The 13561-nt window shown below is 37.3% G+C and overlaps 1 long non-coding RNA gene across 1 annotated transcript; it reads left to right on the plus strand.

Annotated features, from left to right (window-relative positions):
• Positions 1-1928: 1928 nt before the first annotated feature.
• LOC128223835 (uncharacterized) lies at positions 1929-12464 on the plus strand. Its single transcript, XR_008259367.1, has 3 exons — positions 1929-1968; positions 2334-2419; positions 12408-12464. It is a non-coding gene; the product is annotated as an uncharacterized LOC128223835 (long non-coding RNA).
• The last annotated feature ends 1097 nt before the right edge of the window (positions 12465-13561 follow it).

A 13561-nucleotide genomic window follows, 5' to 3' on the forward strand; every position in this document is an offset into this window, starting at 1 on the left:
CAGTTAAGTAGCATTAAAAGATGACAGCTTTTGTATATATAAAATCACAGATTTCGTTGGCTTCAAGACAAACATATCAGTTTGCATGATAAAATAATACGTGCAGGTACATAAGTGTATATTTTTACTCTCAAATACAGATATTGATTAAATTAACCACCAAAACCTGTTTTAATATACTTGAATTCCGATTCAATGCTTTGTACAAGTAGTTAAGTGATAATCCTTTTAGATGTATCATAGTTTCTTAGCTTAAAAGAGTCATGTAAATAAGAGTAATTATCTTTTTTAGAATAGACTTAATTGTTTTTTATCCTTTATTAACAATGTCAAGATATGTTGTTGTATTTTTAGTCTCCTGTAATTCAATTTTATGAATGGATGTGCACTGAACTCTTAAATATTTGTAGTTTATGTTTTGTCATGTTGTGTACATATGATACATGAATAAACTATAAAACTGCAGTGAAAATCATTTATTATAGCACATTATAAAAAATATCAGATAACTGTTGTGAGTCACAATTGTTCAATTACTAACTAAGATATAATATGTGCTTTATTTAGCTTGCAACTCCGAGCATATTCATTTTATCTGAAGTATTATATCCGAACGTATTTGTAAGTATATGTACCTTAAATGGTTTTGAAATGAACCTGTTCCCATTTATATCAGTATATAAATATAGAACACGGTTTTCTGTAATATAGAGACGAAGCACATGCGACCATATTTGCCATTCGTTATTCGCAAATAGTTGCGTCAGGTCCGTCACCCTTGGTAGTGACTGTAGGCCAAATTGAAACTTCCTCGACGTTTGGTTCGAATGTCCAATTAAACATTTTAAAACTACAACTATTATAAATTATATATTAAGCACTTTTGTCATTTGTGTTTATTAAATTTTCAATAAAATAATTAATACAACTAAAAAGAACATGCCGTTCTTATAGTCTGCAAAGCATTGAATATACATCAACCTTTGGGCGACACGAAAACACGGAACGTACGCTTATTGCGAAAATATTTTTTTGAGGGAATTTCGGAATCTTTAAAATTGAACACAATTTACTTTTCTGTTAAAAAATATTATGTTCTTTACATTTATGAATTCTTATCTCAAACATATACCTATGACAAGAAAATTATTGATAAAAATTTAAATGTATCCCAAAGGTTGTTTTCAAAATATACACACTTTTTAAAAATTCATGATTTTTCCTTAAATGGTATTCCTGCTGATTAGTGCTTAATGACTGAACCTTTTTTAAAGCGTTCAAAATCGTTTGCAAAATTGTTTTATTATTTTAAAAAATAAATTGATAGAAAAAAACACAATTACTTTTGGGCGACACAACATATATCCTATGGGCGACACGAGTCTCCCAAAGGTTGCATCAAAGTTACCCAAAGGTTGGATTGGTCTAAATATATATATATATATATATATATATATATATATATATATATATATATATATATATATATATATATATTATGCACTGTGCTATTTGTGGAGTTTTGTGCTGTTCTTCTATGTTTCTTGTTTGTTATTTTGTGTTCTATGTCTTTGGCGTTTGCCCAGTGCCACTAAACGGGGTTTATGTTTAAACATTTTGCTACTGAGCTTGTTTCTGTAGCTTTTTTCATATTTTTTTCTATAATACTCATCATTGAAGATATGGATACTAACAAGTGTTTTGTCTTTGTTTTTTCATCGCGATCGTTTCCAAACGCTTCATACATTCGTTATACAATGACCGTTTACGAAAACAAGAAATCAGTTTCATCAAATAAATACCAGATACTAAAATATCTACCTTATATCCGAAAGCTGTCATTTATTAACGCAACCAAATATCATTTTCCAGTCATACATACAACACTACCATCACCAACAACAACACCAGTTCTCTTAACGACGACGACATCAAGAGCAACAACCACTTCAACGACACATGCGGAAAGTAGGAACTGTTTCTTTTACAATTGTTTATTTATTCCATAGAAAATATATTTGCCTGTATACATCTATCACACGTATATACCTGACGCTAGTATATACCTGATGTATGTCCACACTTTCATTGGTCCAAAATCTTTCTTGTGGAAATTCCTATATGTTTTGTACACAAACCCGCGTGCGTCATAGGAGGTGACATCAATCCGGCAGTCCGCTCAAATAAAAAGAGATCGGAAGTGACGTCATTCTTCTATATGATATCCCATGTTTTACTGAGGTAATCCTTGTTAGTTTTTATTTAAATGTCACTAATGTTCACTAAAGTTCATTATAAAAAGCCCCGTTTATATATTCACATTTTGTTCATAGGTACACTATGTCCGGCTTTTTGGTCCAGGAGAGATAACTCTTGTTATTACTTCAGCCCCGTAACGCAGAGCTGGGGCGCAGCTAAGGTAAACTTAAATCAAAGCAATATCCCCACGAGTCGAACTAAACTTGATGGCTACTTGAATGCTTACTTAAAGCTGCACTCTCACAGATATTTCATGTTTACAACTTATTTTTATTTTTTGTCTTGGAAAGAGCAAAATTTTGCATTAATATCTGCAAACCAATTATAAAAGATTGCTGACAAAAAATCAGATCGCAGATTGTTATATTTCCGTTCGAAAAACAATATTTTATGGCTTAAACCGTTGCTAACGGTTTAAGAAAACTGCATAAAACATCAATTTTTGAACTTTAATATTAAAATTTGCGATCTAATTTTTTGACAGCAGTCTTGTATAACTGGTTGCCATGGTATTTCGTAAAATTGGCTCGTTTCAAGACAAAAAATAAAAATAAACTTGTCAAAACGTTTAATCTGTGAGAGTGCAGCTTTAAAAGCTGTACTATCACAGAACAACTGTTTTGAACATTTTTTTTTCATTTTTTGTCTTGAAACCATTTTTTTGCGCTAATGTCTAGAAACCAGTGCATTAAGATTGGTGAAAAAGAAATGATCGCATTTTTTTCATATTTACGTTCAAAAAAAGATGTATGGCTAAAAGCGTAACGTGTTTTTTCAAGAAAATTAATGGTACGGCAGTTTTCCAAACAATTGAAGTATTGTAAAACGATGCGGTCTTGCATATTCGCGTGATTACATATTAAGGAATTGCATGTGCTGCGAAGCTAGCTAGGTGAGATAACGTGGATATGACGTAAGCTGAAATACTGTTCTTCGGGCCGCCTGCCAGTAGTTTCTAGAGAGTCTGGGTTTGATTTCCAAGCTGCAGGGTCAGAATCATTCATCCTCTGTATATTGGTAAAATAAATGTGCTACAGGTATGTCCTTTAATGAGCAATCTTATATAACTGAATCGAATGCATTGATGCCAAAATTGAGCTGATTCTGAGACAAAAACATAAAATAACAGTCAATACTGTCAATCTGTGAGAGTGCAGCTTTAAGTAATAAGTAATCTCAAAGAGGATACCTAAGATTCATCTGGTATTTGTGTCGATTTTGATAAGCCATAAAAAACGAAGATCCTAGCATACGAAGTTTTAACGAATACCGCTTCACCCCTCAAATATGTTTGTTTTGGTATTTGGTATGTTTGTGTAGATATAAAACATAATCACCCGCAATTTCAATACCCATGACCTGCGTTCCATGTCATATAATGGCCGACGCAACTGGTCAGTTTAAAGGCCTAGTTTAAGGAATGTTTGGCATGACAATCCCCGGCTGTGCATCTCCTGCGAATTTCACTTACAGAAGGATTAAACTAGGCCTTAAACAGTGTGGGAAATTTTGAAAGACACTTGTATCATATTATCAACATGGTGGTATTAATTAAGCATATCATGTGACTTCTATAAGTATCTTATAAGTTTATTACTGAAATTCTTAATTTTATTGGCTTTATTTAACCTACATAATTATACGTTAAAACACACTCAAACATTTATTTTAATTTGAGAAGCATATAAATGGCAATTAAGTAAGGATATTATTTAGACATTTATGTGATTATATCTATCATATGATAGGAAATTGTTGTTCAACTTACATTTCATACGACATTGCGTACAAATGCATGTGAATTTCTTTGAGTTAATTGTACGAAAATGAATGAGACAACTTGATGTGTATACCACGTGATAAATTATGTCATAAATGCTACATCGGAAGGCAACAATGACCTTAAAATGAAGACATACAACAAAGATAAGTTTTATTTTACTACGCAAATTTTAATGAAACAAAGGGCAGTTTGCCACTTAAAGAGCCCCTCCTTTGTTTTATTACTTTGGTAAGAAAAAGTTTGTTTCATCAAACACTATGACAAACCTGTTTCCAAAATGATGTTTTAAAGTGCTCCGTCAGACTGCCGTTTTGTGAAAAGTTTTGTCGAAGTGTTTTAAGAAACTAATCTCTTAATCAAACTCTGGTAAAATATCGAAGTTGATGCTTTGTTAGCGGCGTAGATTGCGCTATATTTCATTTAAAATGGTGAAGAAAAAGTTATATTTTTTTAAAGTCTTCCTTCGAGGCAAAGTATTGCTGTCCGACGTAGCCTTAATGACGCAATTTATCACGTGGTATACACACACTGTTGATACTCTTCATAACAATTGTATTGTAACGTGCGACGGTATACAACCACCAACAGATCCCTTCAGTGAAAAACATACTCGACCCTGAAGAAGTCCACTGGTCTTTATATACACTAAATTCTCTGTACACACAGAACCCGGGCTTTGCTAATTTGCATATTACCATACAAGTAAACATACGTACTATGAACGTACTTCCGTCTATAACGGAATGTTATACTATGAACGCAAATCCGCCGATTTCAGCGGACCGTTACATTTCCATACAAGTAAACATACGTACTATGAACGTACTTCCGTCTATAACGGAATGTTATACTATGAACGCACATCCGCCCATTTCAGCGGACCGTTACATTACCAAACAAGTAAACATACGTACTATGATCGTACTTCTGTCTATAACGGAATGTTATACTATGAACGCAAATCCGCCGATTTCAGCTGACCGTTATATTACCAAACAACTAAAATACGTACTATGAACGTACTTCCGTCTATAACGGAATGCTATACTATGAACGCAAATCCGCCGCTTGCGGCAAACCGTTACATTACCAAACAAGTAAACATACGTACTATGAACGTACTTCCGTCTATAACGGAATGTTATACTATGAACGCAAATCCGCCGCTTCCGGCCGACCGTTACATTACCAAACAAGTAAACATACGTACTATGAACGTACTTCCGTTTATAACGGAATGTTATACTACGAACGCAAATCCGCCGCTTCCGGCAGACCGTTACATTACCAAACAAGTAAACATACGTTCTATGAACGTACTTCCGTCTATAACGGAATTTAATACCATGAACCCACATCCGCCGATTTCAGCGGACCGTTGCATTACCAAACAAGTAAACATACGTACTATAAACGTACTTCCGTCTATAACGGAATGTTATACTATGAACGCAAATCCGCCGATTTCAGCGGACAATTACATTACCAAACAAGTAAACATACGTACTATAAACGTACTTCCGTCTATAACGGAATGTTATACTATGAACGCAAATCCGCGGCTTGCGGCAGACCGTTATATTACCAAACAAGTAAACATATGTACTATGAACGTACTTCCGTCTATAACGGAATTTTATACCATGAACGCACATCCGCCGATTTCAGCGGACCGTTACATTACCAAACAAGTAAACATACGTACTATGAACGTACTTCCGTCTATAACGGAATGTTATACTATGAACGCAAATCCGCCGATTTCAGCGGACCGTTACATTACCAAACAAGTAAACATACGTACTATGAACGTACTTCCGTCTATAACTGAATGTTATACTATGAACGCAAATCCGCCGCTTGCGCAGACCGTTACATTACCAAACAAGTAAACATACGTACTATGAACGTACTTACCTCTTTAACGGAATGTTATACTATGAACGCACATCCGCCGATTCCAGCGGACCGTTACATTACCAAATAAGTAAACATACGTACTATGAACGTACTTCCGTCTATAACGGAATGTTATACTATGAACGCAAATCCGCCGCTTGCGGCAGACCGTTACATTATCAAACAAGTAAACATACGTACTATGAACGTACTTCCGTCTATAACGGAATGTTATACTATGAACGCGAATCCGCCGCTTGCGGCAGACCGTTACAATACCAAACAAGTAAACATACGTACTATGAACATACTTCCGTCTATAACTGAATGTTATACTATGAACGCAAATCCGCCGCTTGCGGCAGACCGTTACATTACCAAACAAGTAAACATACGTACTATAAACTTACTTGCGTCTATAACGGAATGTTATACTATGAACGCAAATCCGCCGCTTGTGGCAGACCGTTACATTACCAAACAAGTAAACATACGTACTATGAACGTACTTCCGTCTATAACGGAATGTTATACTATGAAGGCAAATCCGCCGCTTGCGGCAGACCGTTACATTACAAAACAAGTAAACATACGTACTATGAACGTACTTCCGTCTATAACGGAATGTTATGCTATGAACGCAAATCCGCCCATTTCAGCGGACCGTTATATTACCAAACAAGTAAACATACGTACTATGAATATACTTCCGTCTATAACGGAATGTTATACTATGAACGCAAATCCGCCGCTTGCGGCAGACCGTTACATTACCAAACAAGTAAACATACGTACTATGAACGTACTTCCGTCTATAACTGAATGTTATACTATGAACGCACATCCGCCGCTTGCGGCAGACCGTTACATTACCAAACAAGTAAACATACGTACTATGAACGTACTTCCGTCTATAAAGGAATGTTATACCATGAACACAAATCCGCCGCTTGCGGCAGACGGTTACATTACCAAACAAGTAAACAGACGTACTATGAACGTACTTCCGTCTATAACGGAATGTTATACTATGAACGCAAATCCGCCGATTTCAGCGGACCGTTACATTACCAAACAAGTAAACATACGTACTATGAACGTACTTCCGTCTATAACGGAATTTTATACCATGAACGCACATCCGCCGATTTCAGCGGACCGTTACATTACCAAACAAGTAAACATACGTACTATGAACGTACTTCCGTCTATAACTAAATGTTATACTATGAACGCACATCCGCCGCTTGCGGCAGACCGTTACATTACCAAACAAGTAAACATACGTACTATGAATATACTTCCGTCTATAACGGAATGTTATACTATGAACGCAAATCCGCCGCTTGCGGCAGACCGATACATTACCAAACAAGTAAACATACGTACTATGAACGTACTTTCGTCTATAACGGAATGTTATACTATGAACGCATATCCGCCGATTTCATCGGACCGTTATATTACCAAACAAGTAAACATACATACTATGAACGTACTTCCGTCTATAACGGAATGTTATACTATGAACGCAAATCCGCCGCTTGTGGCAGACCGTTACATTACCAAACAAGTAACCATACGTACTATGAACGTACTTCCGACTATAACGGAATGTTATACTATGAACGCAAATCCGCCGCTTGCGACAGACCGTTACATTACCAAACAAGTAAACATATGTACTATGAACGTACTTCCGTCTATAACGGAATGTTATACTATAAACGCAAATCCGCCGCTTGCGGCAGACCGTTACATTACCAAACAAGTAAACATACGTACTATGAAAGTACTTCCGTCTATAACGGAATGTTATACTATAAAGGCAAATCCGCCGCTTGCGGCAGACCGTTACATTACCAAACAAGTAAACATACTTACTATGAACGTACTTCCGTCTATAACGGAATGTTATACTATGAACGCAAATCCGCCGATTTCAGCGGACCGTTATATTACCAAACAAGTAAACATACGTACTATGAATATACTTCCGTCTATAACGGAATGTTATACTATGAACGCAAATCCGCCGCTTGCGGCAGACCGTTACATTACCAAACAAGTAAACATACGTACTATGAACGTACTTCCGTCTATAACGGAATGTTATACTATGAAGGCAAATCCGCCGCTTGCGACAGACCGTTACATTACCAAACAAGTAAACATACGTACTATGAACGTACTTCCGTCTATAACGGAATGTTATACTATGAACGCAAATCCGCCCATTTCAGCGGACCGTTATATTACCAAACAAGTAAACATACGTACTATGAACGTACTTACCTCTATAACGGAATGTTATACTATGAACGCAAATCCGCCGCTTGCGGCAGACCGTTACATTACCAAACAAGTAAACATACGTACTGTGAACGTACTTCCGTCTATAACGGAATGTTATACTATGAACGCAAATCCGCCGCTTGCGGCAGACCATTACATTACCAAACAAGTAAACATACGTACTATGAACGTACTTCCGTCTATAACGGAATGTTATACTATGAACGCAAATCCGCCGCTTGCGGCAGACCGTTACATTACCAAACAAGTAAACATACGTTCTATGAACGTACTTCCGTCTATTACGGAATGTTATACTATGAACTCAAATCCGCCGCTTGCGGCAGACCGTTACATTACCAAACAAGTAAACATACGTACTATGAACTTACTTCCGTCTATTACGGAATGTTATACTATGAACGCACATCCGCCGCTTGCGGCAGACCGTTACATTACCAAACAAGTAAACATACGTACTATGAACGTACTTCCGTCTATAACGGAATGTTATATCATGAACGCAAATCCGCCGCTTGCGGCAGACCGTTACATTACCAAACAAGTAAACAGACGTACTATGAACGTACTTCCGTCTATAACGGAATGTTATACTATGAACGCAAATCCGCCGATTTCAGCGGACCGTTACATTACCAAACAAGTAAACATACGTACTATGAACGTACTTCCGTCTATAACGGAATTTTATACTTTGAACGCATATCCGCCGAATTTAGCGGACCGTTACATTACCAAACAAGTAAACATACGTACTATGAACGTACTTCCGTCTATAACGGAATGTTATACTATGAACGCAAATCCGCCGATTTCAGCGGACCGTTACATTACCAAACAAGTAAACATACTTACTATGAACGTACTTCCGTCTATAACGGAATGTTATACTATGAACGCAAATCCGCCGCTTGCGGCAGACCGTTACATTACCAAATAAGTAAACATACGTACTATGAACGTACTTCCGTCTATAACGGAATGTTATACTATGAACGCATATCCGCCGATTTCATCGGACCGTTATTATAACAAACAAGTAAACATATGTACTATGAACGTACTTCCGTCTATAACGGAATGTTATACTATGAACGCAAATCCGCCGCTTGCGGCAGACCGTTACATTACCAAACAAGTAAACATACGTACTATGAACGTACTTCCGACTATAACGGAATGTTATACTATGAAGGCAAATCCGCCGCTTGCGACAGACCGTTACATTACCAAACAAGTAAACATATGTACTATGAACGTACTTCCGTCTATAACGGAATGTTATACTATGAAGGCAAATCCGCCGCTTGCGGCAGACCGTTACATTACCAAACAAGTAAACATACGTACTATGAACGTACTTCCGTCTATAACGGAATGTTATACTATAAAGGCAAATCCGCCGCTTGCGGCAGACCGTTACATTACCAAACAAGTAAATATACGTACTATGAACGTACTTCCGTCTATAACGGAATGTTATACTATGAACGCAAATCCGCCGATTTCAGCGGACCGTTATATTACCAAACAAGTAAACATACGTACTATGAATATACTTCCGTCTATAATGGAATGTTATACTATGAACGCAAATCCGCCGCTTGCGGCAGACCGTTACATTACCAAACAAGTAAACATACGTACTATGAACGTACTTCCGTCTATAACGGAATGTTATACTATAAAGGCAAATCCGCCGCTTGCGGCAGACCGTTACATTACCAAACAAGTAAACATATGTACTATGAACGTACTTCCGTCTATAACGGAATGTTATACTATGAACGCAAATCCGCCCATTTCAGCGGACCGTTACATTACCAAACAAGTAAACATACGTACTATGAACGTACTTCCGTCTATAACGGAATGTTATACTATGAACGCAAATCCGCCGCTTGCGGCAGACCGTTACATTACCAAACAAGTAAACATACGTACTATGAACGTACTTCCGTCTATAACGGAATGTTATACTATGAACGCAAATCCGCCGCTTGCGGCAGACCGTTACATTACCAAACAAGTAAACATACGTTCTATGAACATACTTCCGTCTATTACGGAATGTTATACTATGAACTCAAATCCGCCGCTTGCGGCAGACCGTTACATTACCAAACAAGTAAACATACGTACTATGAACTTACTTCCGTCTATAACTGAATGTTATACTATGAACGCACATCCGCCGCTTGCGGCAGACCGTTACATTACCAAACATGTAAACATACGTACTATGAACGTACTTCCGTCTATAACGGAATGTTATACTATGAAGGCAAATCCGCCGCTTGCGGCAGACCGTTACATTACCAAACAAGTAAACATACGTACTATGAACGTACTTACCTCTATAACGGAATGTTATACTTTGAACGCACATCCGCCGATTTCAGCGGACCGTTACATTACCAAACAAGTAAACATACGTACTATGAACGTACTTCCGCCTATAACGGAATTTTATACCATGAACGCACATCCGCCGATTTCAGCGGACCGCTACATTACCAAACAAGTAAACATACGTACTATGAACGTACTTCCGTCTATAACGGAATTTTATACTATGAATGCAAATCCGCCGATTTCAGCGGACCGTTACATTACCAAACAAGTAAACATACGTATTATGAACGTACTTCCGTCTATAACGGAATTTTATACCATGAACGCACATCCGCCGATTTCAGCGGACCGTTACATTACCAAACAAGTAAACATACGTACTATGAACGTACTTCCGTCTATAACGGAATGTTATACTATGAACGCAAATCCGCCGCTTGCGGCAGACCGTTACATTACCAAACAAGTAAACATACGTACTATGAACGTACTTCTGTCTATAACGGAATGTTATACTATGAACGCAGATCCGCCGATTTCAGCGGACCGTTACATTACCAAACAAGTAAACATACGTACTATGAACGTACTTCCGTCTATAACGGAATGTTATACTATGAACGCAAATCCGCCGCTTGCGGCAGACCGTTACATTACCAAACAAGTAAACATACGTACTATGAACGTACTTCCGTCTATAACGGAATGTTATACTATGAACGCAGATCCGCCGATTTCAGCGGACCGTTACATTACCAAACAAGTAAACATACGTACTATGAACGTACTTCCGTCTATAACGGAATGTTATACTATGAACGCAAATCCGCCGATTTCAGCGGACCGTTATATTACCAAACAAGTAAACATACGTACTATGAATATACTTCCGTCTATAACGGAATGTTATACTATGAACGCAAATCCGCCGCTTCCGGCAGACCGTTACATTACCAAACAAGTAAACATACGTACTATGAACGTACTTCCGTCTATAACGGAATGTTATATTATGAAGGCAAATCCGCCGCTTGCGGCAGACCATTACATTACCAAACAAGTAAACATACGTACTATGAACGTACTTCCGTCTATAACGGAATGTTATACTATGAACGCAAATCCGCCGCTTGCGGCAGACCGTTACATTACCAAACAAGTAAACATACGTTCTATGAACTTACTTCCGTCTATAACGGAATTTCATACCATGAACGCACATCCGCCGATTTCAGCGGACCGTTACATTACCAAACAAGTAAACATACGTACTATGAACGTTCTTCCGTCTATAACGGAATGTTATACTATGAACGCAAATCCGCCGATTTCAGCGGACACTTACATTACCAAACAAGTAAACATACGTACTATGAATGTACTTCCGTCTATAACGGAATGTTATACTATGAACGCAAATCCGCCCCTTGCGGCAGACCGTTATATTACCAAACAACTAAACATACGTACTATGAACGTACTTCTGTCTATGACGGAATGTTATACTATGAACGCACATCCGCCGCTTGCGGCAGACCTTTACATTACCAAACAAGTAAACATACGTACTATGAACGTACTTCCGTCTATAACGGAATGTTATACTATGAACGCACATCCGCCGATTTCAGCGGACCGTTACATTACCAAACAAGTAAACATACGTACTATGAACGTACTTCCGTCTATAACGGAATGTTATACTATGAACGCAAATCCGCCGCTTGCGGCAGACCGTTACAGTTCTTTTGTTTAGAAAATCAACAAAATCCTTATTATTCCTTTTCATAAAAAGACACACTGCAACTCCCGTGGGGCTGATCTCGTTAAAATTGATGACAAGGCGGAACAGGACTTTTTGGTGGCTAAAATGTTTGATATGGGAATTGGTAAGTTTATTTATACTGATCTATTGTAAGTCTGTGTTCTTGGTAGAAAGTATATTTTATAGGAAATAAGCACGTGCGGAATCAGAGGGGTGGGACACACACGGTGCACACCGCCCCAACCCCATAAAATTGTCCAGGTTTACTTTTCAGTAAAGGTAAAAAAGAATAATAAAATACGCCCTTAATGGACTTTTCGGAATATTTTTTTTTAAATATTTCTTGGGGGATGACCCCAAACGCCCCTGTCAACACTTTCAACCAAATAAACGTCGTTTCTGCGGGAGGGGCGCAAATGAAAAGGGTATGTCCTTAAGTTACGCCCCCTCTAACGTCGAATCCTTGATATGCCCCTGATAAGACTTAGACCATGAAAATAAACAGTCCTATGTTTGAGTTGAGATTCTAACAGCGAATTGCTTTTTCTATTTTATTGTAACTTTACATGTAGTTGAGTTTGTATGTTGAAAATTCCTAAATAATATTAATTAGTTATTTAAATGTTTTATTATTGTATATTTGCGATACAAATGGAATAAAGATGATGCTTCGTGATTTTTAATTTTTTTTTCGAGAAACGGGGTTCCACATAAGCCTTTGACTTTTTTCTCATTTCTTTGATTGTATAAGCTATGTTGTGTATTTGTATATGAAGTATGTGTTACTAAATTAATTAAGACTATTTCAACCCATTTAACCAAGTAAAATGAATTAAACATCATTTTTTTAACTTTAATATAAAAATCTGAGATCTCATTTTTTGTCAGCAGTCTTATAAAATTTGTGTTCATGCATTTTTCACCAAAAATGGCTCGTTCGTAAACAAAAAATAAAAAAGGTGTCAAAACGTTCAATCTGTAGAATGTAGCTTTATTCTGGTACAAGCAAGGGTCAATGTTCAATTTTTATTGTGTAGTATGTGTCGTAACTAGATTGATAACATATTCTTCAAACACTACACTTACTTTTTAAAGCTGAAATTTTCGTCCAACACTGTGGACATCATCAGAGCAACTGGCCTGACTATCGCTCACTCGCAGCTCTGACACTCGGGACTTCCCGC

This window comes from Mya arenaria, chromosome 17 (assembly GCF_026914265.1).
Source record: "Mya arenaria isolate MELC-2E11 chromosome 17, ASM2691426v1".
NCBI classification, from domain to species: Eukaryota; Metazoa; Mollusca; class Bivalvia; order Myida; family Myidae; genus Mya; species Mya arenaria.